This window comes from Hoplias malabaricus, chromosome 16 (assembly GCF_029633855.1).
Source record: "Hoplias malabaricus isolate fHopMal1 chromosome 16, fHopMal1.hap1, whole genome shotgun sequence".
Taxonomy (NCBI): Eukaryota; Metazoa; Chordata; class Actinopteri; order Characiformes; family Erythrinidae; genus Hoplias; species Hoplias malabaricus.
In genome coordinates, this window is record NC_089815.1 from 17,144,321 (window position 1) to 17,164,804 (window position 20,484).

Genomic DNA, 20,484 nt, shown 5'->3' on the forward strand with positions numbered 1-20,484 from the left:
AATTGGGATTTCAGCATATCAAGACACTAGATTTACCACAAAAACACTGAGGAATATTTAAACTATATAGTATACCTTTATGTTAGGGGTGGAAAAACAGCTCAGTCTCAGGATGGCAATTCATTTACCCTGATTATTAAAGTAAGAGTTATATTAATTTTATGTAATGTAAGCATTTTGGCATAATGCCTTGATATACAATTTACTGAAGAATGCATTGATTTAAAAAAAATCATAAATTTTGTGTGTGTGTGTGTATAATGTTTCAGGAAATATTTAAGAATCAGGCAGGTAGACAGGCAGATTAATTTTGTTTACACTTTTATGTGGCTTTCATTATTTCTTTTTAATAAAATAAAATTATGTCTTAATGTCACTGGCACTGTTAACACTGACCAACTGTGGAAATATTTTACCATTTATATGCTGTTGTTCTATGCATATTTACACAAAATTGATGGGGTAAATAATGGTCCATTATAGCTGTGTAATATCGCTATAAAAAAAAACGTATTTTGATAAACCAAGCAGACCACACTAACTCAGCATAGCAACTATTCTGTATTTTGTTATTTACTGTGAATGTTTGCTGTTTACAGACAGAACATTTTCTGCACTTTAGTTTTACGGTAGATTTCTATGCCACATTATTTATTTTAAACAATGTTAGAATCTTGGTAAGTTAGGGTAAGCAAATTTGGTTGTGTCTTCTGAATGTTTGAATATGTTACATTTGTACTAAAATAAAACCTTATTTAATATGATAAAAATACATCAAATAAAATATTGTATTAATGTAATATAAATAATATTAATATAACATTTATTTTGTTGCTCTAGAGTGTTCCTGAAATTAATAAAAAAATATTTCAGTGTTTTGTTACATATATATAGATAAATATATTATTATCGTCAAAATGCCCTGAAATATTGTCATATTGTTTTAGGGTCATATTGCCCACCCTTGTCATAATTTAATAGTTTAGATTGTTTTAATTTTTTATTCAATACAACAAAATTAGCATTAAAAACAAAAACATATATAAATAAAATGGATATCAACAGCAGAACCTCTGACTACTTACTGGTGCTGAGGAAAAGGAGGCTGGGGAGTACTATTTGCTAATAGCTTTTTTTTATTTACTATTATTGTACACTACACTAATCCATTACAGTAATATTACACTATTAATGTATTATTACAGCATAAACCAACATAGATCACACGAGTTGCTTCCTAGCCACTGATCCTTACAGGTTTACAGTTACAGCTCCTTGGAAATATTACATCACATTCATGTTCTGTTAATGGCAATATCTACAAATATATGATTATGGAAGTCAAGAACCCTGGAAAGTAGCTGTGGTCAGATTAAATAATTGCAATCAGCTCAAATAAATGTGAACGAATGATTATGTAATAACACTGACAGGATTATTATTAGGAGAAGCCAATGAGAGAACCTTGTCTCAACTGCCCATCAGTGAACATCTTGGTGCAGACGGCCAAGGTGCCATAGTAAATAAGTAAATGTTCTTAATGACTTGCCTGGTTAAATTAAAGGTTTTAAAAAAAGACCAAGAGAACAAAACCTTAAAGCTCTCATCACACTGTATATGGAGGTCTATTTGGCTCTTTCCATGTGATACTTGCCAGAGGATGGAGCAGTTAAAGCATCACAAACGCCACCCCCCACCCTCTCTTTTTCCCAGGCCCTTCTTGTTGGACAATCAATAGGTTACCAATCATTACTGGCCTTCAGAGTGACCTCTTCCTGTAAAGCTCCATCATCCTTACTGGAAAACCAACTAAGTAAATACAGTCAGACCAAGACGTATGGTCATCTCTGATATACACTGAGAAAACTGCAGCAGAAATAACACAGTTACGTCTAGACACACAGGCAAATGCAAATTAGCAGCCAATTTTAAATGTTGAAAAAGCTCAGACCTATTTTACTTCCTTGACAACATGTTCATCAAGCAATCTGATGATTGCATTTAAAAAGTAACACAGGTGGAAATTCTATTTTACTATGTTTCTGAATAACTCAATAACTTATTTTTTAAACTTTAAAAAATTACTTAGTTTATTTTGGTTTGTGCTATTATTTAACCTATTTAAGAATATAAAAGTCCTGTGTTTCATTTAGCGTGGCAAAGTGTTGCTACAGGAATTGTCGTTATTACACAGCTCCAGGGTCCTGGGTGTGTGGGTTCAAACCCTGCCTTGGTTTACTATTTGTTAGGAATTTGGTGTGTTTTCCCTGTGTCTGCATGGGTTTCCTCCCACAGGCCAAAAGCATCTGTTGGTAGATGGAATAGCTTTTCAAAAGAGTCTGGGTATGTTCTGAACTCATATCGATGCAGTACAGAATAAACTGATTACAGAAAATGAATTAATTCATGAACTTAAGTTTTCATATCGTAAGACATATAAATAATGATATATGTAATACTATATTTTTTATGCAATATCAATCACTGAATTGTTGTGGTCACTTAAAAACAAATTGTGTCAAACCAATACTTGCTTTTCTTAACAGTCAGTGAATACAGTTAACCAGCAGAGCAAGTCTAATTTTGGTAGGGGAGTTCCAATGGCTGCGAAAATAATATCCTGCTGTTTTAAATCAATTATTTGATGTGCTTGCATGTGCCTGGAGAGATGACTGCTTTGCAGCTGGTGAAGTTCACCTCAGGACAAGAGTGTCTCTTGCTCTCATTAATTTTTCGATTACCTCAGAGGCTGTTGTAGGTGGCTTAGGCTTTCCTGGGTGGCCTAACACTGAGGCTCTAAGGCAAAGGCGATTACTCCATGAGCTAAACACGTGTGACTCCTGCTCTGAGTAGCTGCTGGCTTTTGTTTCGCATGCATCTCGTCTGATCCTCTCTGATCTTTCAGCATCTAACACTTTTAAGTCTTCAAAGGCAAGAAGCAGAGAGTTATTGAGAAATCTCCAGTCCTGACACATACACATATGTGGTTTACAAAGAAAAAAAAAAAACAAAAAACAAAAAAAATGAAAACGTCATGATTATATACATATTCAGGGGCAGAAATGCCCCCAAATTCTTAAAAACTCATGCTTCAACTTGTCCCCTTATAAAAACATAGTGAGGGGGTTTTCCTCCCCTTTGCTTTACTGGCTTTTTGCTCAAAGTGTTAATCCCCAGACTCATATTGTGATGTGTCACAGAATGTGGGCAGGATGCTGGAGCACATGGAAGTCATCCAGGGAGTGTGACTCTGGTAATCTTTTCTGACACGGTTCAGTGCTCACGAGGAAGGCCAGTTGTGGCCAAAAAAAGGGAAAAAACAGATCTTTAAGTCATAACATTGAGCAAGTAGCAAAACCTTTTCATTTTGGAGTTCTATAATTTCTAATTCCTTTGCAGCCTATTTCACATCTAATACAGCTAAGATGTTTAGAGTTCATTATTTTATGTTGCTATACTATATATAACTGCCTACCACCCCCCCCCCACACACGTGTATATGTGTATATATAATACAATACAAGGGCCATTCATTTTGCGCAGGCCACATACACCAATCAAGCACCTACTTGTTTCTATACTCACTGCCCACTCTCTCAGCACCACTGACCACACCGGTCGCTCTGTAGTTCTATAATTACAGACTGTATTAACTGTTACAGTGTGGGTTCTGCTGGTACAAGTGGATCAGACACAGCAGTGCTGCTGGAGTATTTAAACCCATTAGTGTTTCTGCTGGACTGAGAATAGTCCACCAACCAAAAACATTCCCCTGCCCCAGGACATTCGCCAAATATTATGGGTGAAGCTCTGAAGCCCTAAAATGGTATCTAGGACAGCCCTAGATTGTAGTCCCTGTGTGCTTACTTTCACAAAACAACACAACTACAACTATGCGATTATAAAGAGGGAGGGGCAATATGGATGAAAACATAATGCCACAACACTTGAATATTATTTCATGATGCATAATTATGCATCATTTTGTATGTCTAAGTTTTGATGATTTGGAACACAAAGAGAGCCCTATACCATATCTTTCAGCATAATAGCCAAAATTCCTCTCAAAGTATTGTTAAAACCTTTAAATCCTTTTCCATTTGTTCTGATGTTAAGAAATAACAAAAGGATCAAATTTCAGGAGAAACTGACTAACAATTTGCAACACAATATACTTGGTTTCTGTCTATTCCGTGTGGTTCTGCACAGTAGTTTCATTCCCTTTGTGCAGCATCCAGTAAGTTTCTAAAAGAAATTTATCTTTCTGACTGATGACCTGATATCAATTATCCTTTTGTAACAGAATGTGTGTGAGAATTTCAAAGCACCTTAGTAGGAGTGGAAGCGGTTTCATATGACCTCATGAAAGACAGCAAGGGTATAAAAAGTTAATAACACTACTACATTTATGAGAGAAGGTCCAAATGAAGCCTACATTTATTTTGTGACAAGTAACATTTGCCAACAAACTAACTCTGAAGCTTGTAAATGCATGCTTTGACAAATTAATTAAGAGATTACATTTTCACAAGGGGAATAATATACTTCACAGGCTAACATCTGTGAAGATGCACCATTCAAAGTTCTGCAACATTAATGAGGGTTTTAAAATTATATTCATCTCATTCAGTGGCAAAGAAAACAGACAAAAGAGCAGAAAACAGAATAGAATTCAGAATATGGGGCTAAACCTGGGAACAAATATATTCATTTTCACATTCACATTTTACCATTCATATACATTATTCTCTGGCTCCCTGATGGTGAAATGAACTTCCACTGGCTGTCTGAACCACAGAGGCCCTTGCTGTCTTTACAGACTGAAGACACACTTCTTTGTACTGTATTTATATATCTACTAATTCTGCACTTTTCTTGATTTTTCTATTCTTTCTTTGCCAGGTATCAGTACCGAATGTGGCTGCATGTATGATTATTCTCTATTTCTCTCTTTAGAGTTCAGTTTGATTCTTGTTTCTTGCAGTGTCTTAGTTAAATGGTATTTGGTCTCGAATCCTATTTCTACTGGTGAGGATGTATTTTCAGAACAAGGTGACAAAGCACTTGCGCGACGTGGATTTTTCCTCACACAAATTGGTTTCCCCACTCTCAAATTTTTTAACTGAGACCTTAGATCAGACTGCTTCTCTTGACAACAACAAGCATCCTATATTTATTGCAACAAGCGTTCTTGTTTTCCCACTGTTACAAGCTTTGTAATGGGTTAAATACAATACATTTGCAGTACAGAACTTTGTGTTGTGAGTGTTTATGTTTTATCTTGTTACTTTTTCTACTTCTTTGAACGCTTGAGGTGGCAATGCCCTAAGGATGTTTTCATGACACTGTTTTTATGGGTTTTAATTATGTTAAAAGTGCGTTTCTCATTACCTGGGGAGGGTAATCAAAATTGTTTACATAATTCCAGTTAAATCTTCCCTCATGGATTTGAGTACTGTGCAAATATTTGCTTTACCTGTCTGCATTTTTAAAAAGCCTTAAATGCTCATTAGAATCTATAATAGGGTTGCGATTTTTTACATAGTAATAAAAATGGAGATTGATCTATATAGAAACATTTATTGTCATAACATTTTTGGCCACATCGCCCAGCTCTACAGCTAAATCCCATACATGTAAATGTAATGTTCTAGCCATGCTGGACAAAGTGTGTGTCTAAAAGTGTTGGAAACAAAAATTTGAGTTGAACAGTTCTGTTTTCATCCCATCTAATGTATCAGTAATATCACATTAGCAAACAGCTTACTGCATTCACAGATAAATCACTATCTTTTCCTTTCTCACTGGTCTTTGCACTGGTTTACTGTCAGGCTCCACCCATTACTACCATGACCCTAGCTTAGCTGTTCAGCATGGAGCTGCCTTTTGGCCCTCAAAACCCAAACATCCTCCATCAGAGCATGTGAATCTGCTCTAAGTCACAACTATGGCATTAAACCATATGTTTTTTCAAGCTAGTGATTTCACGGCATGCTTTTAATTCATTGACAGTCAATCCAGTAAATAAGCTACTTAAATGTTCCAGGAAATGGACGTGTAAAAGTTCAGCTTGCACACTTCATTGCAACAAAATCAACACTGGCAGATGGAGTAGTCAGACAAAAAAAATACAGGTTAACATGTTGGTAAAAAGACACATCCCGACTCCAGTTACGGACACAGAAGGCTTCACAGGAGCAGCGTTTGACAATCAATATTGTGGAACCCCTAACTGGCATTCAGCAACGAGATACTCTGTGGTCGCTAATGGAGTGCCAGTGTACCTGAGAAAACACATGTGACATATTTCTTTTCCAAGCACGTATTTCTTTTAATTTGTGTTCCTTGTGTTGAAATATTTCTGATGCTTGTTAGCACAACTAACTTGTTGAAATGGAAACTGTTAAAGAAATAGTTTTCCTAATATTATAGATACTTGAACACTACTTTCATTCCAAATTTCCATTTCCGAAAAAAATCTTTTTGAGACTAACGATACCATAACATAAGTTTATTGGTTTAAAACAATGTACTCGGTAAGATAAAGATTTCACATGCTAAATGTGCAAAAATATTCTAAGGTGTGTTCACAAATAATGCAGATTTAGATGGAGTTTATCAACCAATAACTAAGGCTCCATTTAACATTCTGTGTAAACCAGGAACCACTTATCTATTAAATTTCCTGCCAAAATAGCTGTTCACTTTTCACCAAATATTTAAAAAGATAAATATAAACAAAGTAAAAACCACAGAAAATCAAGTTCCACACTTGCTTCATCTTCATCTTCCACACTTGCTTAAAACTCCACAGAGGTGTCCAGCCAATTTTTTTTTGTACTGTGGGAAGTCAACCCAAACAGTTACTATTCACAGCACTTGGCAAACATTCCAGAGTGACTTACAAAAGTGATTTGCTGTGTACTCAGAGAATGCAAACGAGCAAGTTCAGATGGTATAAGTATGATCCCAAAATAGCCTTAAAATAAGATACGGCTAGATGCAGGAGTCAGAAGTGATACCTAGAATTCAGTAACATGTAGAGTACATATCCATAATTGCTGGGATAGTGTGAATTTAAAGGCTGCACAAAGAAATGTTTCTATATACACTGAATAAAAAACCTGAATAAAAAAACTACCCCCACCTAATAAATAAATAAATAAATAAAGCACCCAAACATAACCAAAAGAGTTTTATGCTCAGACGAGGTAGAAATATTAGTCTATCGCTACAGCAGAATTTCAGCTGGCTCGTACCTATTGTGCACATGTACGTAATGAAGCCCTGGATTGAGGCTGCAACCAGGAGCTTTTAATTGATTCCACCGCCCCCCTCCCCTCCGATCACGGGAGCCTACGGCATCTGAAATTTATGAGCAAAATGTTTGATTAATGGAAATACAAGTTTGCATATTGCTTTTTTTTTCCTGCTGATATTTCTTTATTGCTCATAACCCAACTTGTGTTTGCAGGGTGTTTGAAGGGATTCTTGTGATAAATATATATTTTATTTTCTTTTTTTTTTGTCTAATAATGGCTAACATTATGAATCTCATGTCTGTTTTGCCTCCAAATCAAATAAATAAAGAGTAGTTTTTGAATTATGTAGAATACAGCACCTACAAATATTACAAAACATACAAATCTGTCACCTATCACATTTAAAGGGTTCTGCGGAATCATAAGTTCAATGGCCTCCAAAACAGTGAGAGACTGAAGAGAATGAGGTACTAACCCATGCAAGCCATGGGAAAACTGGGGGTGGATGGAGCAAGCAAGTCTGAGGCTTTAGCAGCGACTAATTACTTAGCAGTGGGAACCAAGAAGACTACAGATGACTTACCCTATATCCCTATTCATGTTAACAGGTCAAGACATCCAGCTCTGTTTAATGGACTCTTGTATGTAATGGAAGGAACAGACACTCAGTCACTGAAAAGTTGGGGCATCGGGTCAGTGCTGGGCATTGCTGATAAATCACTATAACATTTATTCTAAATACACTCTATATTAGTGCTGGGCAATATGACAGTAAATAAATATCTGTTATATATCTGTATAAATAGCTGTTCATATTTGGTGATATGATTGTGGTTCAGGTGTTGAAACACTGGTGGGATTATGTATGGTCACTGAAACAATTTTTTGTCAGTGTTTACATTTGAATTTTTTATGTTCGGTGTTGTCTTCACTTAAGTCAAAACATGTCCAAACAACAGACACATTATTATTATTATTATTAATTTTCTTTTTATAAAGCAGCTTGACTTGGACATTTGGCACACTGGATGTGACAGAATCATGTGACTACATGCAAGGTAGTATGGTTTTACATGAACAGACAGTGGGAGACGTAATAATCAAATTAACTAACTAACTAACTAATTAAATAAATAAATTATATAGGCAAGATTACGTCAATTAGAAGTTCTGAATGTCTTTTTTGAATATTAATCCAATTCATTAATTCATGAATTTTTTCAATTAATTGCCTGGCCAAAATGACCAATTTTCTTCAGAAATTAAGGGTCCCCTGACTGCAGTACCAGCCTCTACTCTTGTGTGAAATCTTTACACTAGAATTTGGTCACATGTTTTGACTGGACAGTTTTATTTAGTCGTCTTCTCACAGATGGTTGCTTTACAGCACTGCTGTTAAAAAATAACTTCTGTCTCTTCAGCGTGTTATTTTCAAGTCTGAGGTTCTATGGTCACACTGGGTAATTTACACCATTTCACCACTAATGCTCCTGCTTCATATAAGGAAACTTCCCTGAAATCCCAATAACTTCTAATTGGTCTTTAAAGCAGCTATGGGAAAACTAGAGGTCACATAGTGACATGACAAATAGCTGAACATATTTATGAAAACCACACTGTAGTTTTGCCCTTATTCTGTCAGGACCATCCCTTCATAACATACTCTGTGGCTGAACAGCATTCATTCATCTAGCTTTGTGTTCACCTCACTTCACTGGACAGATGCTGATGAGAAGGTCCGGTTTCGGAACTGCATTTTGCAGTAGGAGAAGTAGCTCCTAACCTGTCTGATGACCTGTGACATTAGCCTTGTCTCCCGGTTCAAAGCTGTAGAGAGACATACAGGCACAGGCACATCCATAGACTTTGATCAGTTAAGTCATATTTGCATACATTATGCTTAAAATTTTTTTTTGGTACAACAGTACATATGACAAAATGCAAATTTAGTAAAAACTCTATGAATGTAATCATTACCTACTCTGTGGTTTGTTGCTCATTTCAACTATGTACTGGATGTGACGAGATCTACATATTTAGGGTTAAAACTGTTTCTTTTCTTTTGTGGTGATTCAGACATCATTTCAGAGATTGTGTTTAGAGATTGACTTCAGCAGATACTGTGCCAATCTGAAACCGAGTATTGTTATTGGTTTACCAGCAGAAAATGCTGGAATGGTTTCAAAAGAGAAAAAAAAAGAATGAACATGATAAAATCCTATTAAAAAATCTGGTTTGAAATGACATCATTTGTTGTTAGCAGTGTAGTTCTTTCTGTGAGGTAAGTCTTTGAGTACGGTCAAGTTAATTTTAACATAGCCATGCATCTTGGGTTCTAGCTATGGAATATCAGGTTGTCTAATGTCTAAAAAGCAAACTGTGTTCAGTGACTATAACAGGATTTTGCTGCTGACTCTTACATTTCCGATCCCACTGCATGTTTTACAAAGATTAGAGCTCTTACAATGGCTGAACACAAAAGGCATTTGATCTATTATTCCAAACTTCAGCAGCCAATGGGACCCAAGACGTTTGAAACTCAATATTGTGTCAGAAATGTAACTGAAACATCGAGCAGCATAGGTGAACACAACTGGCAGCAAAGTGAAGCATGGAGTGTGTGAGCACAACTACATATAGAGCCATATGTATATATGCAGTATTTTTACCTTACAATTACAGCCTCAAAATCATTGTGATGATTCACTGATCTGTAATATGGAGAATAGAACCTCTGTCATTTCTACTCTGGGCTCAGCACATGTACCTTCCCCTTGATTTCAGGACAATGCTGTAAAAGTGAACTACACTTTTCAACTTTAGGGGGAATCAAAAACACCAAATGTCACCTAGTGTTGCTTTAAAACTAACATTTATTTCAACAATTCATTGAAATGTAATGAACAATGCTGTTTTTTTTTAAATAATACATAGAAATGATAAATATAAAAATGTCACTTTGTGTTAACGGGGTGTTCTCTTTTATGGGAAAGTGTGTAAATCATATACTGTAAGTAAATGAAAACAAAATACAAAATACAGTTTTGTTTTAGCTAACACATATTTTGTTTGCCATTTACAAATATCTGAAAAGTGATGTCAGTAGAATTGCACCATGCTAATGACAAAGACGAACAATCCCACCATTACACATTCGCCAACGCACTTCCTGTTTTTAAAGGAATTTTCATTAAAGAGCAAAATCTTTAGCATGTCATGTTCTGGGTTAAAACTGCCACTGTTTCTTTGGAAGCTATATTGCCTGTGAATCATCGGTGTTGAGTTTCCCGAGATACATAAGTAGAACATAGCTAGACAGGTTCTGAGTCAAAAATATTCTCTTCATAGATTTAATTTGGCAGACAAGCGAGACCAAAGAAAAATTAAATAAACAGGTGGAAATTCACATTTATTTTGAACATATAAAAGATCCAGTTCACTCAGATCCAGTTGCATCGCTGTTTTGTCCCTGAAGTGTCTCTCTGCTCGCATTCTTTTACACATGTCAAACAAACTGAGGTTAATTTCTGTTTTGGTCATCTTGCACGATAAAAACAGCTCATAGATTAACAGATTGTATCTTTTTCTCTAAGCACTCCTATACAGTGAAGCAAATTGTTGACTATCAACACTAGAATGCTGCTCCCTAACGTGGTGGACATAAGTCACAACATATAAACACTCCGATTTTAAAATGAGTAGATTTTAATTTTTGGGTGGGATTCCCATCTTGTGTTGCCAAATGTCACCTATAGCCCACATTAGTAACATTAGTAATTGTGTTAACATGGGGAGGAGTGTTTAGGAGGTTACCTGAGAGAGGTGTTGTTGAGATGTAAAAAGGCTCAGAACGCAGTTGAATCTCCCTTTTTTAACCGTTTACTGTGACTCCACAAACAATATCAGCAGCCAAACATAACTGAAATAGACCATACGACTTATAAAATATTTACAATACTATTCCTCTGATAGGAGTTTACTACAGTGGGACTGGCTGCTACCATTGCACCACTTTATAGCAATATTGGTGATATTCAGACTTGTTTATTTAATGACATCATGCAGTTACCCATAATATGTCATACGTTCTTTACACAAGTCATTTAACCACAGTGAAGTATGGTGGAAAGTGGCACTGAGGTGGAGGAATTTGCTCCAAAAAAAGTGGAGTGTCTTGTGGAGGTTACAATATATCAGATGTAACTCATGGTATTATGTTAGAAATGAAAGAAGCCTTTAATATTATTAATATATATATTATTATGTATAGAGGTGTTTTTACTATATATATACTGTATTCTATATACAGTTCAGGGTACTTGGTCTCTACCTAGATCTAAGTTTTTGCAGCTCTAATCCACATCATTCATATTCACCACTTTAAAAAATACTCAAAGACATCCCACACACAATGCAGGTCTCTCAAAGGAACACAGGTTTAAATTTTTTTTTTAAATCTTTTTAAACGTATCAAACTAAAATGAAATAAATCAAATAAGAAACAATTCAGGCCTTTCACATATAAGTAACCACAGAGGCCAAAATCATGATGCCGATAATATGCGATTAATTCTGCCTCTTCAAATCACTGTTTATGCTAAGTGCACTTAAGTAATCAAGCTGTTGACCCTTCAGACACACTATCAGAGTGAGAGCATGGGAAACAATAAGCTCTCTAATTGATATGGTTAAAATGAGGCCAATTGATTTCAGGGTCTGAAATCGATAGTCCACATGGAGACGTTTACCTCAGTAGTGCCAACATACCAACTGCAGTCTTTCCTTCCCTCAAAACTTGTACATGTTCAGGCCTAATATGAACCTCAAACATGAACCTTTACCTAATAAAGGCCAAGTTCCAGGAATTGAGAAATGGCCAGAGGTATTACCCGCTGCTGCGGCTTGTTTCATCACTGGTCATTTTACAGTTTCTCTGGCCAGTAGGACAAGAAAGCATAAATGAGCTTTATTATGGGATGGTCAAGTTGGGAGAAAATGGTATGGAAAAGCATAGTGCAATGGTAAATCGACAGCCAAAATTAATGTCAGTGTAAGCCAAAAGAAACACAGCAGGATTGAAACATAGCATGAAAGGGTCATCACCAGCAAGGATCTCTCCAGCATTAACAATATTTTATTTTCTATTCCACTGCTTTTCATGTGATATGCCAATTATTTGTAGTTTTCTATTCACATTTCAAACCCAAAAAACAGTTCCACAAACCATTTTCCAAGCTGCTAAAGTAGGGATGAGCAATATATAAAATGAACTGTTATGATATATATTTATTAAAATGTCAAATGACAAGAATTAAATAATTATCAACAACCCTGAATGCTCACTACACTGTTTGATTTTTATCCCCCACAGCGGTACACTTATTTCCAAAGGTTTTGTCCCCATATGTACTTATTTTTTCAACCTTCTCACCACAGATGTGCACTGAGGAATGAAACACAGTTACTCCAGGACACAGTGCTACATTTAACTCAAAAGCATGGCAGACTAGTTTAAATAGGCAATTAATAAAATGAATACAGACAAAAAACTATTCCAACAACTTAAAAAAAATTGGCACATGAATTATACTAACACTAAAAACAAGAGAGCGGAGACACAATTATAAAGAAATACACCAGATGTACTTCTACAAAAGTGATGGATGGACAGATCAACAGATAGATAGACAAAACTTTATAGATTCTTGGAGGAAAATAATTTGCAATTGAAGCATAAAACACAGGACACTACAGCAATCACACTAAATATAGTAAACACTAAAGATATATAAAAAAACACATCTAAACTAAAGTGGCAGTGCTAGGACTGGACAAGGGGCTGTAGTGTAAATTACTTGTGCATTATCAGTGATGGGTGTGACTGCAATATTACCAGTACACTGACAATCTTAAGTGTCCTTAGCAGCATTAAATTGATTAAAATACATTGGCAAAACAAGACAAGCTCTAAGACACTCCCATACCGGCCACCCCAAAAACAACCAACCAACCAACAAACAAACACAACAAAACCCTCCACAATTTCTATTAATTATTTCTCCCAATGTGGGCAGTTGCAAATATAACAAATCAAGCATTGGGTCACATTCCAGTCATCATTAATTTCTGATAAGAAGGCCTTATTATCTCAGCACAGCTTCTCAGTGATTCACTGTGGTCCAGTTCATTTGTCAGCTTTGAGAACAAAACAGCCTCAATTTGCTTCTTCATCATTAAAGAAGCTCAAGACATAATGTAAACAGCAGTCTTCCTGCATTTCATTGGCAAAAAACAACTATTAAACAGAAGAAATGCCAGCATGGGCTTGCTATCTGATAAGGAGACAGGATTGCTGGCAACATGCCAGTAGTAAGCCAAAAGAACATGTTACACCACTACTAGTGAACTGCCAATAAAAGTGGTGCAAGGCACAAGTTAAATCCCTAAAACATGGTGAAATGTCTGTAACGCACAGTATAATAATGTTGCTTAACATACAAAAATGGCAGCCCTAGTTAAGCTGCATGAGAAATTAAATATTTAAGTTTATAACTTGTCTCTTTTATTCCCTGCTTCATATTAGCATTGTCATTACAAGAACATGATGACCACAAAAACTTCTATTTTCACATAAACTGTAAATGTTCTGCAAAAAGAAAAATGGTCTGGTTAAATGGCATGGTGTAAGATTGTACAGCCCTAACTATCCTTTCCATATTTTAGCTTATGTTGATCATTCTTTTCCATTTATCTTTCTTTTCCATTTACTCCCAATTTACTATTTTCGTCTCTGTGAGCATAATAAAACTGTTTTTGTTGGAGCTGTTTTCAGCATAACTCTGGCAGTTCTCAGCATAAACATGGCAAAATACTGACATTTCTCCATGTTTCTTCTCATTTATATTTCATCAGGTCGTACACCTATAATAATGCACAATTTTAAGCCAAGAAAGTGAAAGATGATAGTGTTGGTCTTTACTAAAATCACCTCACTGATTATGCTTTGTTCTCATCTCATGACAGAGGACTTTAGATTTAAAAAAACCCCGAACTATGACACGTTCCTCTCTCAAAGCACTTCTGCCTGCTCAGATTCAATGACGTCAACTGCTACCCTGCTGTCAAAAGCACAATTAGAGACAGACTGAGGTCAAGCACATGCAGCTGCACAAGAAAAAGTGTGTTTAAGCTGGACAGTTTAGGGGAAAGGAGGTTAATTAAACAATGGGCTCTGAAGATTCTGAGATCACTTTAAAACCTGTTTTAAAAGGTCAATTAAAAATAGTTCTAAAGAAAAAAAAATCTGAATTAATGTTCTTTCTACCGTGTTTGCATTCCTTTAATCAAGATCTTTCTAACTCGGCCTCACTGAATTGCATTTTTCAGTTTTGCAAATTGTTCCATCCATAGTAATAAGTCAAAAATAAGGAGTGGAATGAACCCAGGACCCTAAGACCCTGGACCTGTGTAGACGTGACTCCACCTGTTGTGCAACTGTGCCGCTAAACAAACAAATAAAACAAAATTACCTGACTTTATTTCCAAATACCTCTGTTTGGGAATCACTGTTCTAAAAATAATATATATTTTATGTGAATTTATAGACATAATTTGTTGAGTACCTAATCCTAGTACTTAAATTATGCTTTGTTTTTATTCTTTATAGATTTACAAAGCCCAACACCATTTTCCCATAAATAAATTGTACTGAACAAAATAGTTCCATACAAATCTCCAATTTATGATGGAGTAACAGGCTATTTTTTCACTGTAAGCACATATCCTTGTATCTCCATTTTTGCTATTTGTGTGTCATGTCACATTAACTTCTATTCGAAGTCAAGACTTACTGTCTTTCTCCTTTAAAGTTACCATTTTATATAAAGGACAAACAAGTCTTTTTCCAAACAAAAAACAACACTTAACCTCACTGTTAAAGTGTGGATCTGAAATCTTAACACATTTTCTATATGTTAGAAAAAACAAAAACAAACACATCAGGTTTCTCTAGTTTCACCCTATACCTAACTGTGGTAGGAGGGAGGGAGGAAATATGATATTACTGGTTAATATCTTCCCTTACCCACTGAAGATGACTCATGATGTTTTGGCATGGGAAATGTCACTACACTGTCTGTACAAAAAAAATATGATAAATTATTTTTGTTGCTTAAAAGACATGATGCATAGAATCACTCATGAACTAAAATGATGTTGAAGAAAACTGTAGCTGCTGAATAGATGTCATGTAAATAAAATATGAATTTATTTGACCTTTTTGTTAATTGCATGTAACTATTATTAATCCTAAAGTATCCAAATTGACCAAATTTAGCTTTTAACTCCAAAATGACAATAACTCAGGATCAAAAAACAAACAATGCTCATGTATTTAGAAGTTCAAACTTTTTAAAAGAATGCAAACTTTCAGATGACAATGGATACGGCTGAAAATATCAGCATATGAATGCTAAATAATGTGTTTGTGTGTGAAATTGTTATTAATAACAGTAAGAAATGGCATGGTACGTTATTATTTTGTGTATAAGCCTGTATTATAGTGTTAGTGTGTAGTACACAATTGTGACGCAGCCCCATAGTAAGAGGAACATCTTCAAAAACTTGCCGATTGTCATTAAAACAGCAAGTCACAAGCAAATTTTGTCAGCAATACTTTACTCAAAGTTACAGCTCATGTTCACTCCCTATATTACTTCCTAATACAAATTAACCCCTTTAACCTAAAGGGTCTGTATGTGGGTGCACGCATCAGTTCCTTATTCTCGCAACTAGAGAACATACAAATCGGTTACCCTGCAATTGCACAGTACATCTATTATTTACAGTACTTATTAAACAATAAGCAAATAAGACTAAAGTTCAGGGGGACATCAGAGGGGTTAAAAGAGGTGTTTTTACTTTTACTTTACCTTCACTACAATTAAAAATTCAAATGGCTTACTTTTTACTCCACTACATTATGAGAAATCGGTTGTTACGTTTGTCACACATAATTACACCTATCAGTTTACAGCGCACACTTTGTTAAAAGTGGATTGGCCTAGACAGAGCTATCCAGTTCAATGTGAATGCAGCAGCATCGAGTGTCAGTGGGCGTGCATACGCCAAAAAAATGGGTGAAAATCATAACTTGCCGCAGCGCTTCTGGCATTGTGATGCATCTTTTTTTTGTGAATTTATACAAACTCTTTCCATGTTCCGGAGAATTTGTTCATGAACGCAGGCCTACAATGCTCATGTTTTTTTTTATTCATTTTAACCTGCAACTAAGTTGCCACTACCAAAAATGAAATAACAATAAACAAAACTGCTAGTTCGCGAAACGTAATTTCACATCAATGTTTGCCTTCTGTGTTTTATGCTTTAAACTTTTAATAGATATCAGTGTCAGACTAATTAATGACATTGTATTAGTATACCATCAGTCACTTTGAAGCATTTTTTAACCTAAATGAGTTGATGGTCATGTTGCAAAAATTATAATAGGATGTTAGAGCCATAATAAATCATAATAAATTTAATTTTAAAATGAAGTACATTTGAAGGCAAATGAATTTGTACTTTTACTCAACTGCAAATTTAACTGAGCACTTTTACTTGAGTATTATTGTACTTTGGGAATCTGTACTTTAACTCAAGTACATGATTTGAGTACTTCGTCCACTACTGATCAGAACACTTCTGTACATGTAATAGTTAGATGAGATGTTTAAAAAATCAAGTTTAGTCCACTACTGAATTCTACATTTCTTTGTTGGGTCAGGTATATTATTGGAGAGTACATATCAAACTGGGAGTGTCCAAGTTTACGTTACATGTTTGTCCGTTGACCTGCTCATCCAGCATTCTTTTCAGGGTATTAAAGTGGAGTTTCCCCTTTGTCTCAATATCACCTGGGACTATTTGGACACATACTGTACAATTTTTTCTATACACCTGAAAAAGCAAATGTTTTGAAGCTCTTCTCAGCACAGTACTGGTGTGATAATCATAATCCAGAAAGCCAACTAATGATGAAAACACCGACGTATGTTTTAGCTAAATTGAAATCAGCAGAAATGAGATGTTGTCATCCTTTAGTGCTATCTGTTTAGCAACTACGATTTGTCAAGTTGTTTTTTTTCTAAAAGTTCTTCTGAAACTTCCCAACAGTTCTGAGGAACTCTCCAAAACTTCCTGAGAAACTGAGCCAGCCCAGAAAACAAACAGAAGGAGGAATTATCTCGCGACATAAAACTATCTCTTTCGTATTACCTCGGCACATCCCAAAGCTCTGAATCATACCAACAGCCAGTCGTGTTGCCCGCAGGCTGAGACACGTCCAGATCTTTCTGTCTGACTGGCTTAAATGCTCTCACTTTCTGTTTCACACATGCTTTACATTTCAATTGGAACTACAGTCAATGAAAAATTAAGGCTAAATAATTGATTGTACATTTGACGACTGGCCCTGTGCTCTATACTTGGCACCTCTTATAATATCAAAAAGAAGGAGATGATGTCATCTGATGTAATTTTGTTATAATACATCAAGCCCTCTTTAGCAACTTAAGACTAAACTTTAAAGAGCCTTACTTTACCTTTACTTTAGTAAACCGCTTCACATTCTAAAGAGGTTTTCCCCTTTTTAAATCTATTTCTGGCAGCAGTATGTAAGAATTCTTACTTAGTAACTTGAAATAATGACTACTCATTGAAAATTATCTCATAAAATAATAATAATGTAGTAAGTACAAATATAACTGTTATCCTTGTAATGTTTTGTTTCTTAACATTATATTTAACACTCACAACTCTGCGTTAATATTTCTAAATATCAATTTAGTATGTATTTTGAACATATCACTTAATATGCTAAGTCATGATGACTTAATATAGTTAAGATATTATGTGATCATATCTCAATACAGTAACTCATTATCGTGAGATATCAGGATACTATCACAAAATTCAGAAACACTGCTACCCGAAACAAGGAAGGAGAATGTTTTCTTCTCAACCTGGCTTCCAGACTTTGTCCTTTTTTTAAACTAATATAGGAAACTCATGTAAAAAAAAAAAAAGCCAGGACGCAGGGGTAGGGATTTTAGCTTAAACCAATATATGTCAACTTTAACTTTCTAAAACACTGGACTTGTCCGAACGACAGTCAACAAGTTTCTGAAAGTCATTAAAGACAAGCTGTGGGAAATTGAGAGGAAAATAGCGGATCACTTCTATTCCGTAAGGCTTTTATTCGGTTGTCGGGACAAGACGGTATCTGTCAGATAGCGTTAATGTCCATAACACGAGCAAAATTCCGTCAGTTAATTATTAGACTGTGTCAGTAATCAATATAATTATTACGTGACATACCTCGGATACAATCCTTTGCTTAAACTTGTTCGCTGTTCCTCGGACTTTACCAAAAGTATCTCAGCTGAAAACTCAAAATAGACAGTTTGTTTCTCGTTCTTCAGAGAGCTGTTCGCAGTTTACTCCGCTGTAGTTGCCGACGAGGCCATTTTGAACTGAAAGTCGATACTTCCGCCGTTGACTCCACGAGTTCTACAGCAACAGAGTAACATGGACACCACTCACACAAACTCGTTTGTTTCAGTGCATCGTGGGACCATTACACAGACTTCAATTGGATTTATGGAGACTTAAACTAAATTTATCCAGATGTCCTATGAACCTCACACTAAACCTACCCTAATCATAACCGTTAACTTGCCTTTATGTGCCTTTACGTTAAGATGGAAAGGTTGTGTGGGGCCAGTCTGTGGTCCCCAAAATGGAGACCTTTCCACAATGAAGCCCATGGCTGTATTCATTTTACAAAATAAATAATAGTAACTAAATCTGTGTTAAAAAGACACTTTAGTCGCTGTATTCTTCATCTAATATATAGTTTTAGCCTAATCCCTAACTCTTCTTAGTAGTGGAGTATGCTATACTCCAGGCCTAGTTATTTTCCAGATATATCCACTAAGAATCCTGTATAAATCATATTTCCTCAGCCATATGTGTGCTGGAGATATAGCTACATAATTATTTTAAAATGGAAACCTGGATTTTTACTCTATGAACATTTAGACTAGTTCCTTGATTCAAATCATAGAGACCATGTGTCTCCGACTACGAGAGATTAAACTATGGGCATTGGACGCCATCTAAAGGTCTAAACCGGGATTGTTTATTAAAGGTGCATAGAACAGTTATAAACTGTTCAAATGTCTGTAAAGAAATCTTGTGACCCTAATAGAAAATGTCTTATTAATCCACTCTGAATGGCATTATTTACATTAATGTATGCATAACATTTGGTGAATGTATCATTTAAGACATTATTATATTCATGTGTGTTGCCAGTTCTAATACAGATAATATTTAAAAGAAATTGAAACTCATGGGTTTCACAGCCATTTTATCAACATGGTACTTGAGGTGAATAAAAATTGACAGAAAAGAGACAAGGCTGAAACATAATGTTAAACCACTGCTTTATATACATCCATGCTAGAAAAACAGCATATATTGGGTTTTAGATAGTGACATTCTAGTAAACCAGCATGATCTTGCTGGGTACCCAACTAAACAGAATTTAATTCATGCTGAGCATTTTTTCTCCAGCTGGAATATAGAAATTACTTGTTGTATAAATTACATGTTGCATTTTGTGGTTTTCAGTGCTGTTATTACAATTCCGTTTCAAAAGACATTTTCTGTAATATTCTGCACATGGTAACTGAAAAACATATGTTTTAATAAATGGCCAGAATAGTTCTGGGTTATTTTTGGGTTATAACTGGTAGACCATCTCTCCATTTTTTCTTATCATTACAATGGACTGGAAAAGCTGGAGAGTACACAGGCAACATTGGGACTGCATAATGCCCACTATGCACATGATACTTTATTGTGGATAGGTTTTTTGCACCAGAACATTTTTAAGCCCTTAAACACTTTTTAAACCTTTAGTCAACTACCATATTTCATTTATGAAATAAATACCTGTTGCTGCACACACTTAATACAGACTACATAATTTATACCTAATATTATATCTTATTTTATATTGCTCCCTTACTTTTAATTTCCTACTTCTCCTTTTTTGAATGTATATATTTATATGTTTATTCTTTAGGTTGGAGTAGAAGGAATGCAGAATAACAATTTCATTGTTAATTGTAAGTGAGATTACTGTGTTTAATACTTC

The 20,484-nt window shown here is 35.3% G+C and overlaps 1 protein-coding gene across 3 annotated transcripts in view; it reads right to left on the reverse strand.

Annotated features, from left to right (window-relative positions):
• The window catches only part of sbno2b (strawberry notch homolog 2b), a 71,521-nt gene extending 52,750 nt beyond the window's left edge, over positions 1-18,771 (reverse strand). For 2 of the 3 annotated variants that reach the window (XM_066647522.1, XM_066647520.1), the window contains exon 1: positions 18,639-18,771. The gene's annotated coding sequence lies outside the window, so the exon portion shown is untranslated. Of the gene's footprint in view, positions 1-8,967; positions 9,083-18,638 lie in introns of those variants that run through there. The other variant, XM_066647521.1, reaches the window with a different exon arrangement.
• Between the last annotated feature and the right edge of the window lie 1,713 nt (positions 18,772-20,484).